This window comes from Vombatus ursinus, unplaced genomic scaffold (genome assembly GCF_900497805.2).
Source record: "Vombatus ursinus unplaced genomic scaffold, bare-nosed wombat genome assembly UNPS02010788.1, whole genome shotgun sequence".
NCBI classification, from domain to species: Eukaryota; Metazoa; Chordata; class Mammalia; order Diprotodontia; family Vombatidae; genus Vombatus; species Vombatus ursinus.
Window position 1 is genome coordinate 1,649,794 of NW_020950566.1, and position 24,304 is coordinate 1,674,097.

Sequence of the window (24,304 nt, forward strand, 5' to 3'; positions counted from 1 at the left end):
ATAGGCCAGTTGAGTTTCTGAGCTAAGTTGAGAGACAAACATGGCTTGGGCAGTTATACAACATATTGGGGATGGCAGAGAATAGAATCAATCACAGAATGGGATCAGAACAATTTGATTTTCTCAATTTCCCCCTTTTTGTCAAGGGGAGACTTGTACAATGATAATCATCAACCCAGTCCCAATGTCCATTTAATAACAAATTTCATCTTGGAATTCAGATGCCCCGTGCAGCAGTCTGGTCTCTGGAATATCTTTTCTTGAGGCAATCTGGAAAATGTCTGGTCCTCAGGGGCAATTCTTCAGTAGAATTATTTTTCTGGTTCCAGTTTGCTTGTAGAGACTCCTTAGATGTTCTTGCTAAAATCTTTTACAAAACAAATCCCAGTACAAGTTTAATGTAGCTTCTCAAATTTTACTTGTCTAATAACTCATTCATATTTTAAAGACCAGCTTAAACCTTAGAGTTCTGATCTTAACAATAGAACTATAAGGGAGAACATCAAAGTAGGAACCCAGAGTTTGCTTAAAGCTTCGGAAAATTTAGTTAGTTAGTTTGTTTGTTTGTTTGTTTTTACATGCCCTATTTGAATCATTTACATTTGACATATAGAGTTGTTTGATCTTGTTACTTTTTCAAAATTTTTCACTCTTATTCCAATTCTGTTTGGAGGATCAGACGCTATAGGAAATCTAATCCTGTATATGAAAACATAAGCAACAACACTCTTTGCAGGTAGAGGCCTTCCACCCCTGGGTTCAATAGTTACACAAATGAATTTACTTCTTAGAGGCTGACTTTACTCCAATTATAATAAAAGACTTGGGGAGATACTTAAGTAATTAATTCCAAAACAGTGTATATCAATAAGCTGTTTATAATGAAAACACATTTGTACCACAGGACACACAGTACAAATAGATGCTATTTCCACATTAGTAATAAACTTGAATGAAACTGACTTTTTCATTAATGTAACAAAAAATATTCCACAAGTTGCCTCCCTCTAAGAAAATCGATTGCAATGAAATTCTCTTTTCAAAGCCAAACTGAAGATGTTTCTGATTTAGATTTAGTAATTAATAGAATAACAGCTAGGTCCTTCAGTTAGTTGTATCAATAGCCAATTATTCTTACATCATTTTGAAACATTTAAGGACCTTGGTTTTTCTTTGCCTAATTATTCCCATATTATTCGGAAAGAATGAGGTATTTCAGGTACTTAATTTTTCACATGACTATGCAAGAAGGTAAATAACAAGCCCAAGTTTTAATTTACCAATTTTTTGGGGGGGGGCATATGGAATGATTACACATTGAGACTGAAAACAAGAAGATCTCACTTACATGCATTGTTATCATATCTTTTACTGATCACTTGCTCTGATTATAGGAATTTGTTAAAAAGCAAATACTAGGAAAATGATTATACCAGTATCAAAATGGTCCTTCAAGCTTAAGCCTAATGGCACATAGATGCCAGGATAAAGCATCCTTAGCTATGTTTTATTTCAAGTAAGAGTCACAGTTTGGCAGGCATCCATGTAGTAACAATTCTATCTCATAGCTAGACTCAGGAATAGCCAAACATTCCTTTTCAAAGGAACACAATGGGGAAACTGAACCAAGACGATCCCACCTTAGGTTAATGCCAAGGTTGTCCTGTTGGTTTTTCCCAGATGCGAACCTCCTCCTGTAACAATTAAGTATCATATTCCCTTTGACTAGCTTCTGGCATTTCTCTCAAATGGTGTGTTACTGATTCAATGATTCATCAGACAACTATATCTGAACTAGAAACTCAAACCTCAAAACAAAATTAGTTACAGTACCAAGACCTTTTACCTCAAACAGCAAGTTTCACTAATCACAGCTTAGGACTAGCTAGAGGTTTTTTTGTTTTTGTTTGTTTGTTTGTTTTGTTTGTTTGTTTTTTGTTTTTTGTTTTTGTTTTTGTTTTTGTTTTTTTGACAAGGCAATTGGGGTTAAGTGACTTGCCCAGGGTCACACTGCTGGTGAGTATCATGTGTCTGAGGCCGGATTTGAACTCAGGTCCTCTTGACTCCAGGGCTAGTGCTCTATCCAGTATGCTACCTAGCTGCTTCTAGAAGTTTTTTTTTTTAATTATTATTATTCTCATAGAGTAGTAATAAGCAATAAAAATTTACCACCACTCACTTACATAAGAGATTTTACTTCACATCTTTCACTTGTTTTTCTTTCCTTCTCAAATTTAAATTTATCCTGATGTAGAGACCAATCATTAGAAATTATTTCTATGTTATACATAAACTTACAAATTCTTAGCAAGCAAAATTCATTGTTTAGTAATTCCATTACCCAAACAAGCTCTTTTCCCAGAGCTGATGATCTTACCCACACAGATGGTTTTCAGGGACCTGACAAGTTTACAAAATAAGGGTAATCCACAGGGCCCTCAGAGATTGGGCTGATTCTGATGCTCCTGCCTGTCCACCCCATGATATGGTCTCTTCTGGACTGATGTAAACCACATATTCTCTAGGTGGCAAGCTGCCTATTTTCAGTCTTAATTTAGTTTGTTTCCCCTGACTGAATTTCCCCTGTATCCTTCTTGGCTACCCACTTGCCAGGATGTCTTTTGGGGTTCCCATGTAGTATCATGCATCTGCACCAGTATCTACCAGAGATGGTATGGTTTATTTATTTTTAGAACCCTAGTATATGGTAAATGGCACATGGGGCTTCTGCTCAACCCCTATAGCCCTACATTGAAGGCAACTTTGGATGTCTTTTTAAGGGAGGGAAGTTGGGGGTATACCCATTTACTCTCCTCAAGGTTTAATAGACCAACACTGCTGCACACCCTTATGCCCGAAAGAGGACTGTTCTGAGTTGGCTGAACCAATTAAGATAAGGTTTTTACCTCACCCCCTGCTTTCCATGTACAGTAATCAATTAACAATTTTAGGTTTCAACATAATGACAATAATCCCAAATAATTTAGTTAGGAAAATTGTTTTAGCTGTGGCTTCCTCTTAACTATAGGCGAATATGGGAATACCCAGTTTTCTAAATGGCAGTTGCAAAACATAAAACAGGGTTAGCAGGGATGATAAAATAGCATAACTGGTTTTAAACAATTATTCCATCATCATTTAGTGTCTTTCACTCCATACGCCAATAACATCCAAATTATGAAAAGTTACATGACATAACTGATACAAAAGTTTACCAGTTTGAAACAATATTATGTATTTGAAACTTGAAACAAACCCATCACCAAACAGGTGACTTCAATTTTGTTGAATGCATTTCCAAATTAACTTACAGAGAAAATTGGGCATCTCATCACCATTGGCATTTTATACTAGTCACAACTTATTAAGAAACTAATACTAATAGTTAACATTTATAGTGTCTGCACTCTGTCAGACATTATGGTAAGCACTTTACACTCATGGGTAAAGTAAACTGAGGCTACTTTCTTAAGATCACTCAGTTAACAAATTTCAGATATTTCCCTAATTTGTCTTAGTGCCCAATAATAGTATAATAAATTCTGACTTATCTTAAGCATCAAATTAGAAGAGACATATTTCACTTGAAATATGACCAGAATGAATTCAATTATACTCAGATCTATGTTCCAAATGGTATTACAAAGAATCTGGTGTTATGATTTTAATATAGACTGTATTCTTATATTTTAAATAAGTGACTTATTCCAACCATTTCACAGTATGGGGTCCACTTTTTTCAGCCAATCCACTGCCAAAGATTATTAAAGTGGTAATCTAATACTATGATTTAATCTACCCCAATTGTCACTCTTAAGAGTATGTTTTAATTTGGTTCAAATCTGGGTTCCACAATCTCAGAGGGAACCCATAGTTTATTAATTTACCCATAGCTCTCTATGATTTCTTCTAATGAATAGAAGTCTCATATAATTTAGTCAAGTTTCCAATTTTAACACACACCCTAATTTAAAAAGTTATTTTAAAATTGACCAGTACTTAATTTTGGTTTGTAAGACTCCCTAAATTCTAGCTAGATATTCCAATAAAACTCAATTAAATTATGGTTATTTCCTGATTCTCATAAACCTTCCCCTTTTTTTCTGAGTCAGGAAAGTTAAGTGCCAGTTCTATTCCAAAGTGCAACCTCTCCCCTCTCTTCACCTTGAAATTTTCACTGACATTGAACCCAAACTCACTTCTCTATAATCAGCAAAGTGACTTTATTCTTTTTTTTGTGAGTCAGGAAAGGGTTAACTGCAAGTTCAATTCCAAAGTGTAAGCCTTGAAACTTTCACTGACATAGCCCCCAATCCTGCCTCTCTATAATCAGTGAAGTGATCTTCTTCTTTTAGATCTGAAGGGGAAAGTTTTCCTCCTTCCTTTTCTACTTGTCCATCCTCTTATACCCTAGAACATGGCCCCAGTCCAGGAATGTAGTGGCAAATAAAAAATATTATTTTTTGACCTTTTACTCAAATGATCTTCATTTCATTGAAAATATCTTCTTTTTCTCTCTCTCCTAGAAACCCGCCTCCTTTGAGGCTGCTGCAGTCAGCCAGGAATGGAGGGAGAAAGAGACTCTCTCACAATTACATGCTTTGTCTACTTACTTACTTGCCTTCAACCTGGCTGACCAGCAAACTGGTGTTTCTACATGTTTTCTTTAAGTGGAATTCCTTTCCATTCTCAGTGTCTAGGAACTTGGTAGTGGTTTTTTCAATGCTATGAGTAGGGGCTAATGTACTACTTTTTTCACTTTACGTCCCAACCTGATGGAACATAATTCCATCAGAAGGGACTCTAAGCCTTTTGGCATGTTCAGGGCATCCCTCTACTTATTGTAGTCCAACACTGGTCCCTCCACCCCTATATGGAGGCCAACCAAGGATTCCCCCATCCTCCAGTTTATCCCCTGGTTCCTTGACATTCCATTGGTTTCCTGCCCAATTATGCCAATTGTAAGGTTTGGAATTGCCCTGACTGGAGAACCCTGTACTTTCCCCATAACCATGTGGTGTTCTTTTGATACCAAAGGAAGAGGCCACAGAGCTTCAAATTGATTATATATGTAATAGTTTAATCAATCATTATGAATTCTTAAAAACAGGGGCAGTATTTGGTCTGAGGTGGCAGCCAGATAGTTTAGTGGATCTCCACTATGAACCCCCAAAATCCCCATGGTAATTATAGAAAACAGACAAAGGCAGGAGGAGCTAGAGAGTACATCATTACTGATTGGAGAATATTTTGGTTTTCTGCTTATTAATGAGCTTGGGAGTTAAGCCAATGTTATGTCAAAACATAAGTTTGTGTATTGATTATGTTCTGGTCACATATAGGTCACAATATTCTTGTTCTGGCTTTCATAGGTCATAGTAACTTAAGTTATGACTCAGTGTCTAAGTTATGATTTAGTGTCTAAGTTATGATTTCTAACAGGTCACCATGTTCAGGCTTCCACCTTTCACAAAGTTTATGTTTTTATGGCTTTTCACTTATTATTGTATTTTATGTCTTTTCCCCAAAAGAAACCCTACAGCTACCATATCTCAATGTCACTCTAATCATGGTCACAACATAGGATGAACTCACAGGAAAAACATTTTTGTAGTCTTACATCATTTCAATATGTTATGTATCAGAATGGGAAAAAATGAAAATATAAAATTAATACTTCCAGTGTCCCCTAGCTGGTATTTGTTTTACTCAAAACATGTATTTGAAATCTATCATTCATCTACTTTAAAAGCAAAATAAGACCTCCAGCTTTCCTGGGGTTAATGAATTTAGGTTTAATAGGGGTACTAATTAGTGACACAATCTTTAGCTCTTTTGAGTTTAGAGATGATAAACTATCACAGATATCATTAACAGAGGCATAGTGTCTGGAGCAAAGAAAGAAATAGACCTGCTATAGTATGCCATGATCAGGCCATATACAGAGTATTGGGTTTAATTTTGAATATAAATGTCAGGAAAGACCTAGGAAATCCTTCTGGTCACTTTTTTATCTGCTACAACTTAGCATTTTGTCACATCATACTTACTAGTGTAAGGATGTACCCTAGAGCATCACATTGGTGCTGGCTTCTGAAAGTATTCTAATCCATTACAATGAACATAAACTACTGCTTCTCACTAATAAAGCTTCACTTTGTGGTGTTGAAACTCCATTCATCCAAAAAATGGCAAATGGCTTTGAGGTGTTAATTGTGTACTATTCAGAACAATGTCATTTATGGAGAACTATGTACAAATGGGCAAAGGAGATATTATTATTACTGCAACGGTTAAGAAGTTCACTGACTAGCACTATGGCTACACTTTTATAATTTGCACTGATCATCTGACTTTTATGGGACTCCCTTTTCAGTTCCAGCCTATCCTTTTATTAGAACCTCAATCGGGGTTTATGACACACTCCTCTCCAAGCTTGGAAGAGAGTTCAAATGGAGAGGTTTTGAACCTGCTGTACAAAAATTCCAGAATAGATCATACTAAAATTACTGGAAGTTTTGGTGTTATACTAGAATTGTGTAAATCTAATTTAAAATAGTTTAAACTAAAAATGGAAAAAAAATGAGGTAGAAAACCAAATTATATACCATGCTAGTAATGTCAAACTCAAATAGAAACTAGGGGCTCCAATTTGTATGTAAGAATTCTTGCAGGCCACATACTGATATAGTTGTAAAATGTGATAGTCTGTTTTACTGTATTTTCATTTGTTTTGTTAAATTTTTCTCAATTACATATTATTCTGGTTTGTGTTGCATTCTGGGATGTTATGGGCATGTTTATGTATCTTCCTTAAGCACCAGTGTTGGGAGGAAAATAGGAATAGAGATGCTACAAGATCACAAATTTTGTCAATGATTATTAAATGAATCAATGTATGCATTAGTGAGCTAAGAGCTCAAGATTCTTGTATTTTAAGACTGAGGACCAGAAATCCAAATCTCATTCACAGACATCCTCTGATTAACCCGCCTTTTATTTTTTAAGTAAATAAAATTATTTATGTTAACTGCCAAGTTATTCCCTCTTTGTTACGGATACCTTCCACGACATATCACCATAAGACATAGGAAGCTAGTCAGGATATGGAAGTTTGGAGTCCCAGGTCACAGATCCAGATCTAGAATCATAGAATATGAATAAGAAGGTACCCCAGAAGCTATCCAGTTGAATATGTATTTGAATGAAATTGTCTGCTACATCTAATAAGTGATGATCCAGGTTTTTTTTTAAACAATTTCCAATGAGAGGGAATTCACTACCTCTAAAGATCCTATAACTAAAAATTCAACTAATTTCAGATTCTTACTTCTTTGACAGACCTCAATGCACACCAAGAGTTCTATAGTATTTTCATAAAAAATGTTTTTAAAGTTTTCTAGGTTTTTAAACCTATGGAAAAATTCAAAGAGAAAATAATATGCTCTGAAATGGGAGAGACTGGTATGGTACACCATTTGTTAGCATTTACTGATCTTCTAAGTGGGTCAGTGTAAATCACTGGAGGTTTGTTCTGGGCAACTTAGATGACCTCAAGTTTCATGTCTCTGAAGAAAAAACCCATGCTGGTATTAGTGAATTTCTCATAGAATTATTGCTGTTTTCCATTTGTAGTGGTTTTCACAATTTGGGTTAATTTGTTCAAAAATATACAATGGTTTCTCCTATATCAAAATAGTTCATAAGCAAAAGATGAGTCATTATTTCAGCAAGAAATCCATCTATAATTCTTTGCACCTTGATTAAGTTCATTATTCAAACTTGTGTAAATATGTAAGCTGTGTCTATAAATGCCAAGTCAGGTGGAGGACCATGTTATTAATCTGTTTGATCAATATATAAACTACCTTTTAAAATATAATGTTGATATTTTTATGAGTCACATGGAAAACCACTATGGTTCTCATTTCACTTTGCATATATAGTTTTATAGATTTATAGCTAGAAAACTATTTAGAAGTCATTTAGTACAACCTTCTTATTTTAATCACAAACCTCATGCGTTAACAATAACAATGAACATTAATTGTCTATTTTTTCCCTTCACATTGACCCTGTTTAAGCACATGATCTCAGGCTAAATGGACAGTGGTAGATAGAGTCATTCAATCATTCAAAGCTTTCCATTAAATGACCACATCTAAATTTTCCAAGATTACCTTTCACAACCCAATAATACACGGCCTCTTCTCACATCACTTTTCAAATAGCTTGCTCATGGCAGCTCTATAACTTTTTAAAAATGCTCTTTCCTAAGTTTGAACTTTTCTTCCCTTTCTTTTACCAACTTGAATACTATACCTATTTTAAATCTAATCTCAAGCCCATCTCTTACATGAAATATACCATTATTAATCTTACTCCTGGGAATAGATCCCATCCATGAAGTTTTACAGCACTATAGGTTGTGATTTGTAATCTAGCACTTAATGGTTGAGTTATTTTATATACAGTCTGAATCTTTTAAAATTTCAGATATGATGTCTTCAAGTTTATTTCAACTCAGTGCAGTTCAATAAACTTTAAACAGACATTTCCACAAATAGGGCAATACTCAGAACTTAATAAAAGTATATTAATAAACTTGTGGAATAAACAATATATCCAAATGTAGGCAGCAGTGGACAACATGCTCCTTTAATTTCACCTTTAGACTGATTTATTTTAAAGCCTCCTGGTCTAGCAATCATTGGATCAACTTCCACCATGATGTCTTCAATTCCCATTTTAGCTCTGAATATAAAAATGGAAGGATAAAAAAGATTTTCATTTGTAATCAAGTAAATATAGTCCAATAAGGAAAAACATTTCTTTTCTGTTCCAGGCTTATTCAAACTTTAATTATCAAAATTAGCTTTTGAACTAAAAAGTTTGTTTATTTTTAGAAATTTATAAAATGAAATACTACCTTAGAGTAACTTAAGGCACACATTACAACCTCTACCCAACTAAATAAATTAGAATTTTGGTTGCCATTAGTGTATCAATCATATTCAAAAGAGGAAGTTAATTCTAATTCACAACTCTGAAAATACTCCTCTTTAAATATACTGTTTAACAAGAAATCTGATGAATGTCAACCTCATCACATAAGTTAACTACTAGTATGACTTTGGTATCTCCATTTGTTTTTGTTTTTGTTTTATCTTTTGTATATATTCTTTTTGGGAAATTTCTCACTATTTAAGTATAAATTCCTCAATCAGAATAGATATATGATAACACTTAATTTAAAAATTATGTACCCCAGTTGTCAATAATAATAATAGCTTTCTATGTATTTTTAAGTAATTTTAAAGCATTAAAGTTCCTAATGTTCAAGTGCATGCACTATCAAAAGTTGTAAAGGATATTTTAAATATTAATAATTAAATCCTGGTGCTTTCTATTTCAGAAGATAGAACTATGGGCCTAGAAGCAGGAAAACTTGAGTTTGAATCTGGCATTAGACAATTAATAGCTATGGAATCATGAGTAAATATCACTTAAGTTCTGTCTGCCAAAAATTTCTTCAACGGTAAAATTGGGATAATAATATCTGCTACCTTTCTGGTTTTATTGTGAGGATTAAATGAAAAAAAATATTTGTAAGGGACTTTGCACCACTCCTTACATATAATAGGTGTTTTGAATTAATTTTTAGTATCATTTGCCTGACTCCTCTGACTGACACTCTGCAATTATGATTACACTGAAAATAGAATGAGAGAAGAGGCAGTGTGCCATAGTGGAGAGAGATTTGGCTTTTGAATCAGAAAAATCTGGTTTCAAGTTCTACCTCTGACACATAGTAGCTATGTAACCCAGTCACCTCTCAGTACTTTATCCAATTCTCTAAGAATAGCAATAACAGAGAAGATGCTAACCTTCATTGATAAAGGGAATTTCTTCATCTGCAATTTTCTTACTCCAATGAAGAAAACAACAAGTTCTATCCATTACTCTATCTCTATCACATAATATAGTATAGATGGCCCAAGGCCACTCTTTGCATAAGGTTCTGATTAATTATTTTAAAGGACTACTTTCCCTTTATTTATGTTTTAGTATTTTATTTTGCCAATTATATGTAAAGACAACTTTTAGTATTAATTTTATAAAATTTTGAGTTACAATTTTTTGCCCTCCTTCTCTCCCCTCCCCCTTCTTAAAATGCTAAGCAATTTGATATAGATTATATATATGGAATCATATAAAATATATTTCCATATTAGTCACAGTTGTAAAAGAAGAAATCGACCAAAAGCAAAAAGAAAAGTCACAAAAAATAAAGTAAAAATAATATGTTGTGATTTGCATTCAGAGTCCATCAGTTCTTTATCTAATGACTGCTGGTATTAAGATGGTAGAGTGAGACAGAAAGTCAATTGAGCCCTGACAAATTCCTCTACAAACTTACAATAATGTCTCAGAACCAATTTTGAAGCCATGAAGCAGCTTTCCAGCCCAGGGCAGTTTGGAGAGTCAGAAAGAAAGGTCTGCCTCATAGGGCTGGGGGAGGAACACATTCAGCAAGCAGCAGCAGAATGAACTTCAGGGGCTCTGCGGTGAGGCCCTAGTCTTTGGCAAACCACCAGCCAGGCACAGTCTCTAGTATAAACCAGAAGAAACCCAAGGCCCTTCTTTGAAGAGCAGAAGCACAGCAAGGCCCCACTCCCAATAGCAAGCCAGCAGTAAGGTCTTGACTCTGGGGCACACCAAGCTGTAAAGCTCACCCTATGGCATGTCAACAGCAAAGTTATGCCCCCAATACAAGCCAGCAGGTAGGTCCCCATTCCAGAACAAGCCATCAGATAGTCCACAAGGTCCAGGGCCAGCAAGCAGTGGGACCCAAGAACTATCACAAGAAGCTTGAGACAGTGCAGAAATAGAGCCCAACTTTTACATAAAAGTACAAGGTCACAAAATAGGCAGCAAAAACGCACAAAACAAAACAAAATGAAAAGAATCTGACCATAGAAAGTTAGAGAGGGATGATCAATGCACAAACTTAGAAGAGGAAAACACTGTAAAAACAAACAAAAAAAGAAAACAGTTATATGCAAAGCCTCAAAAAAATATAAATTGGTCTCAGATTTAAAAAAAAAACTCCTTGAAAAACTCAAAAATGATTTTTAAAAGCAAGTAATAGAAGTGGAAGAAAAATTAGGAAAAGAAATGAGTTATGCAAGATAATACTTTTTAAAAGTCAGCATATTGGTAAAGGAAGCACACAAAAAGGGGAAAAAAGATACACAAAAAATATTCAAAAAAAACAACTCCTTAAAAATAGAATTGGCCAAATAGGAAGAAAATACAAAAATTCACTGAAAAAAATCCTTAAAAAGTAGAACTGATCAAATGAAAAGGAAGTACAAAACCTCACTGAAGAAAATAATTCCTCAAAAATTAAATTGGGCAAGTGGAAGCTAATGACTCCATGAGACATCAAGAAATAATAAAACAAAACCAAAACAATGAAAAAAAAAATGAGTAAAATGTGAATTTCTCATTGGAAAAACAACAGACCTGGAAAATAGATCCAGGAGAAATAATTTAAGAATTATTGAACTATCTGAAAGCCATGATAAAAAAAAGGCTTAGATATCATATTTCAAGACATTATGAAGGAAAACTACCTTGATATCTTAGAACAAGAGGGAAAAATAGAAATTGAAAGAATCCACCAATCACCACCTGAACCAAATTCTAGAGCTCCCAGGCCATGGAAAAAATAATGCAAGCAGTCAGAAAGAAACAATTCAAATATCGTGAAGTCACAGTCAGGATTACACAGGATTTAGCAGTTTCTGCATTAAGAGGGCAGAGGGCCCTGGAATATGATATACCAGTAGCTAAGATTACAACCAATAATCAGCTACCCAGCAATACTGAGTGAAATTCTTCAGTGGAAAAAAATGGGTATTTAGTAAAATAGAGGACTTTCAAGCTTTTATAATTAAAACACCAGAGTGGAATGAAAAAGTTGATCTTCAAATCAAGACAGAAGAGAAGCCAAAAAAAGTAAACAGTAGGGGGCAGAGCCAAGATGGTGGAACGAAAGCAGTGACTTGCTTGAGTTCTTCCCCCAAACCTCTCCAAATACCTGTAAAAAAATGGCTCTAAGCAAATTCTAAAGCAGCAGAGCCCATAAAAAAAAAAAAAAAACAGAGTGAAACAAATTTCCAGCCAAAGACAGCCTGGATGGTTGATCAGAAAGTTATATCACGCAGGGCAGGGAGAGGAGCGCAGTTTTGTGTGGGTACACAGGCTGCAGCGACCCTGGAGCAGGCCTCAAAGGGTTGAATCACAGGCAGCTGTGGCAGTTTCCAGATTTCTCAACCCATGAATGCCAAAGACAACTTGGAAGGTCAGTGGGAAAAGTCTGTGACTGCAGTGAGAGAAGGAGCTAGGTCTCAGCCATCCCTGGGCCGTGGCTGTTTCCAGAGCTTCCAACCCACAGACTAAGGGGAAATCAAGTGACTGATAAGAGGGGGATTGCAGGGATCTCTTTGCCAGTGCTGGGGCAGAAATCTCTTGCTTTACCAGTGCTTGGATCTGGGTCACAGTTCTGAGGGGAGGTCCTGGGGCAAGGAGGAATGCTGGTGTGGTGAAGTTTCTTGTGGTGGTGGAGAGAAAACACCTCTCCCCTTGTCATAGCACCTTGGAAGAAATAAAAATTTTCAGGTCCCTAGAAGTATCTCTGAAAACAGCTGTACAAACCCCTGAAGCTTGGGACAGAACATTCTCCACGTTGGAAGCAGACTTTTACCTTAACAAAGGGTTTAAAACTCAAGTAATTAGCTGGGATCATGAGTAAGCAGGGCAAAAAGAGTCAGACTATATTATCTTACTTTGGTGACAAAGAAGATCAAAACATACAACCAGAAGAAGACAACAAAGCCAAAGCTCCTACATCCAAAGCCTCCAAGAAAAATATGAATCAGTCCCAGGCATTGGAAGAGCTCAAAAGGGATTTTGAGAAGCAAGTAAGAGAAGTAGAGGAAAAACTGAGACTGATGCAAGAAAATCATAAAAAAAAAGTCAACAACTTGCTAAAGGAGACTCAAAAAAATACTGAAGAAAATAACAGCTTAAAGAATAGTCTAACCCAAATAGCAAAAGAGGTCCAAAAAGCCAATGAGGAGAAGAATGCCCTAAAAAGCAAAATTGGCCAAATGGAAAAGGAAGTCCAAAAGATTACTGAAGAAAATACTTCCTTAAAAATTAGAATAGAGCAATTGGAAACTAATGACTTTATGAGAAATCAAGACACTGTAAAACAAATCCAAAAGAATGAAAAAATAGGAAACAATGTGAAATATCTAATTGCAAAAACAACTGACCTGGAAAATAGATCCAGGAGAGAGAATTTAAAATTATGGGACCATCTGAAAGCCATGACCAAAAAAAGAGCCTAGACATCATCTTTCAAGAAATTATCAAGGAAAACTGTCCTGATATTTTAGAACCAGAGGGCAAAATAGAAGTGGAAAAAATTCACTGATCACATCCTGAAAGAGATCCCCAAAAGAAAACTCCTAGCAATATTGTAGCCAAATTTCAGAGTTCCTAGATCAAGGAGAAAATATTGTAAGAAGCCAGAAAGAAACAATTCAAGTATTATGGGAACACAATCAGGATAACACAAGATTTAACAGCTTCTACATTAAGGGACTGGAGGGCATGGAATATAATATTCCAGAGGGCAAAAGAGATAGGATTATAACCAAGAATCTCCTACCCAGCAAAACTGAACATAATCCTTCAGGGGAATTAATGGTCATTCAGTGAAATACAGGACTTTAAAGCATTCTTGATGAAAAGACCAGAGCTGAATAGAAAATTTGACTTTCAGATACAACACTAAAGAGAAATATGAAGAGGTAAACAGGAAAGAGAAATCATAAGAGACTTGTTAAGGTTGAACTGTTTACATTCCTGCATGGAAAGATGATGTTTGTAATTCATGAGACCTTTGTCAGTAATAGGGTAGTCGGAGGGGAAAAAATTATATGTATGCCAATATAGATATAGATAGAAAGAGGGCACACGGTGAGTTGAAAATGAAGAATAAAATTATGGGGTGAGAGAGGAATATACTAGGAGAAGGAGAAAGGGAGATATATAACAAGGTAAATTATCTCATACACAAAAAAAAAAAACAGAAAAGAAAAAGTTCTTACAGTGGAGGGGAAACCGGGGAAGGTGAGAGGGAATGAGTTAATCTTATTCTCATAGGATTTGACTTAAGGAGGGAATAACATACACACTCAATTGGGTATGGAAATCTGTCTTACCATACAGGAAAATAGGACGAGAAGGGGACAAAAGAGTAGGGGAATGATTGAGAGGAGGGCAGAGTGGGAAAGGGAGTAATCAGAGGCAAATACTTCTAAGGAGGGACAGGGTCAAAAGAAAGAATAGAATAAATGTGTGAGCAGGATAGGATTAAGGGAAATTGAGTTAGTTTTTCACAGCATGTCTACTATGGAAGTGTTTTGCATAACTGCACATATATAACCTATATTTCATTGCTTGCCTTATCAATGAGGGTGGGTGGGGAGGGAGGGAGGGAGAAAATTTGGATCCCAAAGTTTTAAAAACACATGTTTTAAAAAAATGTTTTCACATACAACTGGGAAATAAGAAATGCAGCAAATGGGGTACAGAAATCCATCCTGCCCTACAGGAAAATTGAAGGGGAAGGAGATAAGACAAGAGGGGGAGAGATAGAAGGGAAGACAGACTAAGGGAAGGGGTATTTAGAATGCATACCATCTTGGGGATTGGGGGAGGGGCAAGATGGAGTGAAAATTTGGAACCCAAAATCTTGTGGAAGTAAATGTTGAAAACAAAAAAATAAATAAAATGGCTAAACCAAAAAATAAATAAATAAACAAGTATTTAAAAAAAGATCACTTAAGAGGTCATTCTTGTAATAGGTGCTTAATAAATATTTATCTTATCAAATCCAAAAAAAAAAGAAAATACTTCCTTAAAAATTATAATAGAGCAATTGGAAGCTAGTGACCTTATGAGAAGCCAAGACACTGTAAAACAAATCCAAAAGAATGAAAAATTAGAAAACAATGTGAAATATCTCATTGGTAAAACAACTGACCTGGAAAATAGATCCAGGAGAGCGAATTTAAAAATTATTGGACTATATGAAAGCCATATCAAAAAAAGAGCCTAAACATCATCTTTCAAGAAATTATTCAGGAAAACTGCCCTGAGATTTTAGAACCAGAGGGCAAAATAGAAATTGAAAGAATCTACCAATCTCCTCGTGAAAGAGATCCCCAAAGGAAAATTCCTAGGAATAATGTAGTCAAATTCTAGAGTTCCCAGGTCAAAGAGAAAATATTACAAGCAGCCAGAAAGAAACAATTCAAGTATTGTGGAAACACAATCAGGATAACACAATATATAGCTGCTTCTACATTAAGCAACCACAGGGCATGGAATATAATATTCTGGAGGGCAAAGAAGATAGGATTACAATCAAGAATCACTTACCCGGCAAAACTGAGTATAATCCTGCAGGGGAAAAAATGGTCATTCAGTGAAATAGAGGACTTTCAGGCATTCCTGATGTAAAGACCAGAGCTGAATAGAAAATTTGATTTTCAAATATAAGACTCAGGTGGAACATGAAGAGGTAAACAGGAAAGAGAAAATCATAAGAGACTTATTATGGTTGAACTGTTTATATTCCTGGATGGAAAGATGATATTTGTAACTCATGAGACCTTTGTCAGTATTAGGGTAGTTGGAGGGGAAAAATTATATGTATGTGTATATAGATATAGATAGATAGATAGAGGGCACAGGGTGAGTTGAAGATGAAGGGGTCATATCTAGACAATAAAATTAAGGGGTGAGATGATTATACTAGGAGAAGGAGAAAGGGAGAGGTAGAATGGAATGAATTATCTCACAAAAAAATCAGAAAAGAAACGGCTTTTACAGTGAAAGGGAAATGGGGGAAGGTGAGAGGGAATGAATGAATCTTATTCTCATAGAATTTGACTTAAGGAGGGAATAACATACACACTCAATTGGGTGTGGAAATCTGTCTTACCCTTCAGGAAAAAAGAGGGGAGGAGGGGAAAAGAGAGTAGGGGGATGATAGAAAGAAGGGCAGATTGAGAAAGGGGGTAATCAGAAGCAAGTACTTCTGAGGAGGGTCAGAGTCAAAAGAAAGAATAGAATAAATGGGGTGGAGTGGGATAGGACTAAGGGAAATAGAGTTAGTTTTTCCCAGCATGTCTACTATGGAAGTGTTTTGCGTAACTGCACATATATAAACCATATTTAGTTGCTTGCCTTATCAATGAGGGTGGGTGGGGAGGGAGGAAGGGAGAAAATTTGGAACCCAAAATTTTAAAAACACATATTTTAAAAAAATGTTTTCACATGCGACTGGGAAATGAGAAATACAGGTAATGGGGTACAGAAATCCATCCTGCCCTACAGGAAAATTGAAGGGAAAGGGGATAAAAGGAGGGAGGAAGAGATAGAAGGGAAGGCAGACTAGGGGAAGGGGTATTCAGAATGCATGCCATCTTGGGGATTGGGGGAGGGGCAAGATGGGGTGAAAATTTGGAACTCAAAATCTTGTAGAAGTAAATGTTGAAAACAAAAACATAAATAAAAATTACCATTATATATATATTATATATATGATATAAATATTATATATATATATAATAAACAGTAAAGGAAAAACATAAGAGACTCAACAAGGCTGAATTGTTTATGTTCCTAAAAGGCAAGATGATAATTGTAATTCTTAAGATCTTTATCAATATTAGGGCAATTATAAGGAGTATACATAGAGGGTGTGGATGTAATTGACTAACATAGGATGAGAAAGAAGATTGCACTGGGAGAAGGGGGAAGAGAGAGATAGAAGGGAGTAAATTATCATACATAAAAGAGGCACGAAAGAGCTGTTACAGTGAAGGGAAAATGGGGTGGTGGTGGTGATGGGTAATACTTGAACCTCACTGTTGTCAGAATTGACTCAGTGAGAGAAAAACATACACACTCAGTTGGATATGGAAATTTATCTTACCCTACTTGCACTTCACTTTTGAGAGTTAAATGCTGCCTTCTTAAAAATGATTGAACTCTTTTCCTGGCAAACCCTGTAGAGTTCTCATTTTTTAATTAGCACTTTTCTGAATTTGCCAGTGTTCTGACCCAGATGAGTAAATACAGGACTGTACAACAAATCTCTGAAAGCCATCCACTCCTTTTCTTTTCCAGTATTGCCAACAGTGTCTTGGCTCAGCTTTTCCTCCAATGCAGCAAAAAAAACTGTTGTCCCTCAGAAAAGTGTGCTAATTGGTTAACATTAAGTGTTCTGGTAGTAGTCTTGCCCTAGGGCAGCCACTTTTGTTAAATATGAGTATTAGCTTGGAGAGGATAAGTCTATGATGAGTTCAGCACTATGTACTACACATCATCTTTGTTATTCTGACATCCTCTTGGTCTCTTCTCCTCATAATGACATAGTTTATTAATAGCCAATGTTTGCTACAAGGGTGAATCCATGAAGTTTTATTGAACAGAGATATTATGGAGGAGATTCTACCAAGTAGAAAGTTAGACTTGCTGACTTCATTCATTCATTAAATATTTATTAGGTACTTCCTATATATGAGGGACTCTGGCACTAAGATTCAAAGACAAAACACTAAGGTTATTTCTCAGTACAAATGAGACAAGTTTTGTTTTTTGCATTTGTTTTTGTAATATATCTGGATTAAAAAAAAACTTTTCTGTATAACAGATCTGGACAGTTACACTGCAACATCCCATTTAATGCCTCTTTTATCCTGGTAAATATTTGGAGAAAGAGACTATGACCCACTTAGATATTCCTGATTCCACAAGAAACATTTTCAGTTTCTTCAACAAGAAACTGTGGTCTCAGCTGTAGATTATACCTTCTTTATCAGAATGAGTATGATAATAGAAATGCTTTCTGTCTTCCTATTCGGTAATAACCCATGAAGGAAATAGGTACAAAATAGTTCTCAGACCTGTGTCCAGACTCCTTCTATTTCTACAATGAATGGGAATGTGGCAGGAGTAGGGACAGAGCTTGCTAAATTTTACATAGGTTCACACAGGTGAGACTGGAATTGAAAATTTTGAACAATTTATATCTAGCTAGCTATCGATATATGGAGAGAGTCTACAAAAAGCCTGAGAGATTTTGGTTTAAAACTAAAATTTGAAATTTATGCCACTATATTCCATAATATCACTATTCATTGAGAATCTGGCAATGGTGAGTTTTATATGACTTAGTTTATCATTCTCACTGCCCACTTACCTAGCTGCCTAAAATAAGAAGGCTAATTTTATAGCTGATTTACAACTTTATTGTATAGTTAGCCTTTCAGAAGATGAAGCCCTTTTATCTTTCTGCTTTTGCAATCCATAGAGCCTTCTTTTTTACTTTTAACCTATGGGGAAACTACATTTTTCCCAAAAATGTAATTAAAGGAGAGCATTTCATTTTTCAAGAAAAATTCCAAATGAATCTAGGGGTGAAAAAATGTGTTCAGCTATCAGTGATAATCCTATTATAACTGAAGCAATATAACTTTAAAATTATTGGTGTGTTATTTTGGGGAGTAGCCTTAAAAGAATTTTGAAACCTTTTACTTTCCTATGATCCCAGAATCTTGCTTATGATCCAATCCTGATCTCTATACTCTATTAAACTGATCAAGTCTTTCTGAAGGAAGGGAGTGTCAATGGTTTATTGCCCTTTATAAATGTGTCCACACCTGGAAGCCAGAAAACTAATGGTTACTTTATCTGCAAGAGATTGGAAATTCGCCCTTCCTGTTGGCTGCTAGCATCTGTTTATACTAATGTACCAAGATATAAGCTTTTGAATGAAATGAAGCCTCTGATGGCATGATACTTTCAAATATCTGGAATTATTCCAAAACATCCCCACTGTGAGTTTCATAGATATTTCTTGTGATAAACCCTTCAGTAGAAATCAAACTCAATTTTTGGTGATAATTTAAGCTTTATCTACCAAACTACCAAACCTTCATGAGAAAAGTTCCAAAAAATATTGAACTGAGCATCATTTCTTTAATATTTGAAATAAAGGTAGCTTGGAAAATGGATTGATGGCTAACATTGGAGTAAGGACTCCCTCTTCTGAAACATATTGACTGAGTGGCCCTGGCAAGTCTCAGTGTCCCATGTAACACTCTATGATTTGGAGAGCAATTTCTGATCTGTATTGGTAGAGAGAGGAACTCAAACTAAGGAAATTATAGGTCAGGGAAGAAAAACAGCTTCAAAAGATATTTTTTACCCTTTTTTGATAATTACTGTTTTTAAAATTAAGGGTTCTATTTGCCTATCAAATAAGGTCATACCTTTAAAGTGAAACTTGAAAGTAATTTTCAAATATTAGTCATTATTACTATTATTATTGACCAGGAGGATTTATTAGTGTCTACTGTATGCTAAGCACTTTAGTAGGTTCTGGTGTTAGGAAGACAAAAATGAAAGTCTCCCTTCAAGGAGCTAACATCCTAATACATTACAAAATGAAGTTGTAATGGGGATGAGGCAGAGACTCCAGGAGCTGGTAGGATGAAAAAAGGCCTTATTAATTCAAGGTGGTGCTTGAGCTAAGCTTTGAAGGAAGAGGTGAAGTGGGTGAGCATTTTAGACATGGAAAATAAACTACTAAGTCATAGAGATGAGAAATAGAGCATCCTTTTGGAACCACAAATAGTGCAGTTTGACTGTATTATTATGTCCATAAAGGGGAATTTTATTACAAATTTGTAAAGCTATGTTGATACTTGATTGTGATATTAGGCACTGAGAGCAGTCACAAGCATTTCTTTAATACTTACTCTAAGCCATGCACTATGTTAGTAATCACTAGAGATATGATAAACAATCTCACAGTATATTGTGGAAGAAATCATGCGAATCACTATGAACATATGCATATATGTGTGTATATGTATGTGTGTTTGTGTGTATATGTATGCTTATATAGATATAGATATATACATATGTATACATACATATACATATGTACATATGCTCAGAGGAAAGGCATTAGAAGTGGGAGGGGACAGGAGGGGACCAGGAAGGATTTTCTACAAAAAATGGGATTGGAGTTGCAACTTGAAGGAATTTAGGAGGCAGAGATGAGGAGGTAAAGCATTTCTAGAGCTGAGAGATATTCAGTGAAAAGGAACAGAAGCTAGCTTTTAAATAAGTCAAACAGGGGAGTTTGTATGTGATCCTTGAGGCAATTTGGAGACTCTGGACCATCTCAAGCAGGAGAATGACATGGTCAGAATATGATGTGGAATATAGATTGAACAAGAGTGAGGTTGGAAGTAGAGAGAATAAATTACAGCATAGAATGGTTTTAAAATATACTTGCTTCTAAATTAGGCATTAATTTAAACTTCATTTCTCTATAAGTCTTGACCTATATATAACTTTTTCATTCTTGTCTTTGTATCTCTGCCTTTCTTCAAGGTATTTTTTTTCTTCCTAGACTCATTTTCCCTACTTTTCTCCATATGTCCATAGCCAATATATTCTTGAGGAATGATCTAATTCAATTCAACCAACATTTCTTGAATATCTACTTTATATCAGGCACTGTGAAAGGCATGGGGATACAACCATATTGCATTGTGTGAAAACATCCTATGATTTACATATCAAGCTCCAGAGAGCCTATGACAGTTCCAACAATCAACATGGAAATTCAGATTGAAAACAAAGATTAAAGAAATCTTTGAGTTTTGTCCTGGATTGACTTTTGGGAAACTGCAAAGCTTTATTTGTGACTCTATGATTTTTATGGAAACTTCAAAAAAGAAAAGTATTGCTACCTATCAGATTTATGGAGAACAGAAGAATTCATGACCAAACAGGAGATAGAGAACATTATTAAATGCAAAACGGATAACTTTGATCACATTAAATTGAAAAATTTTTGCACAAACGAAGCCAATGCAGCCAAGATTAGAAGGAAAGTAGAAAATTGGGAAAGAATTTTTACAACAAGTCTCTCTGATGAGGGCCTCATTTCTAAAATATATAGAGAATTAAGTCAAATTTATAAGAATACAAGTCATTCCCCAATTGATAAGTGGTACATAGATATGAACAGGCAATTCTCAGATGAAGAAATTAAAGTCATCTATATTCATATAAAAAATGCTCTAAATCACTTTTTGATTAGAGAAATGCAAATCAAAACAACTCTGAGGTACCACATCATACCTATCAGATTGGCCAACATGACAAAACAGGAAAATGATAAATGTTGAAGAAGATGTGGGAAAATTGGAATACTAATGCATTGTTGGTGGAGTTGTGGAATGATCCAGCCATTTTGGAGAGCAATTTGGAACTATGGGCAAAGGGCTATAAAAATGTGCATACCATTTGACCCAGCAATAGCACTTCTAGGGCTATATATGAGAGATCATACAAATGGGAAAAGGACCCACATGTACAAAAATATTTATAGTAGTGCTTTTTGTGGTAGCAAAGAATTAGAAATTGAGAGGATGCCCATCAATTGGGGAATAGCTGAATAAGTTGTGGTATATGAATGTAATGAAATACTATTGTGCTATAAGAAATGATGAGCAGGTGGACTTCAGCAAAACCTGGAAAGACTTGTATGGACTGTTGCTGAGTGAAGTGAGCAGAACCGGGAGAACATTGTACACAATAACAACCATATTGTGGAAAGACTCACGTTGATAGACTTAACCCTTCTCAGCAATACAGGGATCTAATGCATCTCCAAAGGCCTCATGATGGAAAATGCTATCCACATCCAAAGAAAGAACTATGGAGTTTGAATGCAGATTGAAGCATACTATTTGCTTTTTTTTTTCTTCTGTTGTGTTTTGTTTCCTCTTTCTGGTGGTTCCCCCTATTGGTTCTAATTCTTACTCACAACATCACTAAAGTGAAATATGTTTAATAGGAATGTATATGTATCACCTATATCAGATTGTGTGCCATTTGGAAAGGGAGGTGGGGAAGGAGGGGGAGAAAAATTTAAAACTCAAAAACTTACAGAAGTGATTGTTGATAATTCAAAATAAATTAATTAATAAAAGGTATTGTTATACAGCAATAAAATATGGGGGAGGAAGCTCTCTAAAGGATAATGGAGAGTCATATAATAGTGAAAGCAGGCTACAACATATAGACAATGAAGAGCTTTTCCTAAAAAGGAATAAAATATAAGATCAAGGAAATATATGAAATTAAGTGGAGATTGGCTATTGCTCGTGTGTCAGAAGTGCAGGATAATATGTTCCACTGATGGCCTTACAATGTCAGGAGAGTGATGAAGTTCTCTTGCATTTTGGGTAGACTCTCTTAACATGAATTTATGTAATGTCACAAACAGTTATATAGAATGGGAAGGTATGGAGAAAATGTGATGTACATCAGTGGAGGGAACTCACAAACTGATAACATCACTAGTCCATCTGACTATTTTAGTATTTGTCAAGAGCTCAGAATGTTGCAAGGATGAAAAGAGTGAAGAGAGAGGGAAATAGGATAGAGAGAAAGACACAGATAGTAATCATAACTGTGAATGTGAATGGAATGAACTGTCCTAAAAAATGGAAGCATGCAACTAAAAATCTAGAAAAAGAACCAATTAAAAATCCCCAATGAAATATCAAATTAGAAATTCTGAAAAACAAAGGAGAGGTTAATAAAAATGAATTCAGAAAACTATTGGACTAATAAAACTAAGACTTGCTTTTATGAAAAAAAACAATAAAATAAATGAATCGTTGGTTAATTTGATTTAAAAAAAAAGAAAACTAAATTATCACCATCAAAGATGAAAAGGGTGAATTCATCACCAATGAAGAGGAAATCAAAACAATAATTAAGAGCTATTTTGCCCAACTGTATACTGACAAATTTGACAATTTTAGTGAAACAGATGAATAGTTACAAAAAAACATAAATTGCTCAGATTAACAGAAGAGGAAATAAAATATTTAAATAATCCCATTTCAGAAAAAAAAAGAAATTGAACAAGCCTTGAATCAACTCCCTAAGAAAAGATATCCAGGGCCAGATGGATTTAAGGTGAATTCTACCAAAAAATTTAAAGACCAACTAATCCAATACTATATAAACTATTTGGGAAAATATATGCAGAAGGAGTCCTACCAAATTCTTTTTATGATACAAATATGGTGCTCATACCTAAACTGGGAAGAGCCAAAACAGAGAAGCAAAGTTATATACTAATTTCCCTAATGAACATAGATGCACAGATTTTAAATAAAATATTAGAAAAGAGATTATAGCAACTTATCTCAAGGACAACACACTATAACCAGGTAGGATTTATACCAGGAATGCAGGGCTGGTTAAATATTTGAAAATCTATCAGCATAATTGACCATATCAACAACAACAGAAAAAAAAAAAACAACAGAAAACACATGATCATCTCAATAGATGCAGAAAAAGCTTTTGACAAAATACAACACCTATTCCTATTAAAAACACTAGAGAGCATAGGAATAAATGGAGTCTTCCTTAAAATGATAGATAGCATCTATCTAATACCATCAGCAAGCATTATATGTAATGGGGATAAGCTAGAAGCATTTCCAATATGATCGGCAATGAAACAAGCATGTCCATCATCACCACTGTTATTCAATATTTTACTAGAAATGTTAGCTTTAGCAATAAGAAAAGAAAAAGAAATTGAAGGTATTAGGATAGGCAAAGAGGAGACAAAGCCATCACTCTTGGCAGATTATATGATGTTATACTTAAAGAGTCCTAGAGAATTAAATAAAAATTATTTGAAATAATAAACATTAGTAAAGTTGCTGGATATAAAATAAACCCACATAAATCATTAGCATTTCTATATATTACCAACAAAGCCCAGAGATAGAAAGAGAAATTCCATTTAAAATCAGTGTAGACATTATAAAATATTTTGGAGTCTACCTGCCAAAACAAACTCAGAAACTATATGAATCCAATTACAAAACACTTTTCACACAAATAAAGTCATATCTAAATAATTGGTAAAACATCAGTTTCTCATGAGTAGGCTGAACTAATATAATAAAATGACAATTCTACCTAAATTAATTTACTTATTCAGTGCCATACCAATCAAACTAGCAAAAATTATTTTATAACGCTAGAAAAAAGTAACAAAATTCATCTGGAAGAACAAAAGGTCTAGGATATAAAGGGA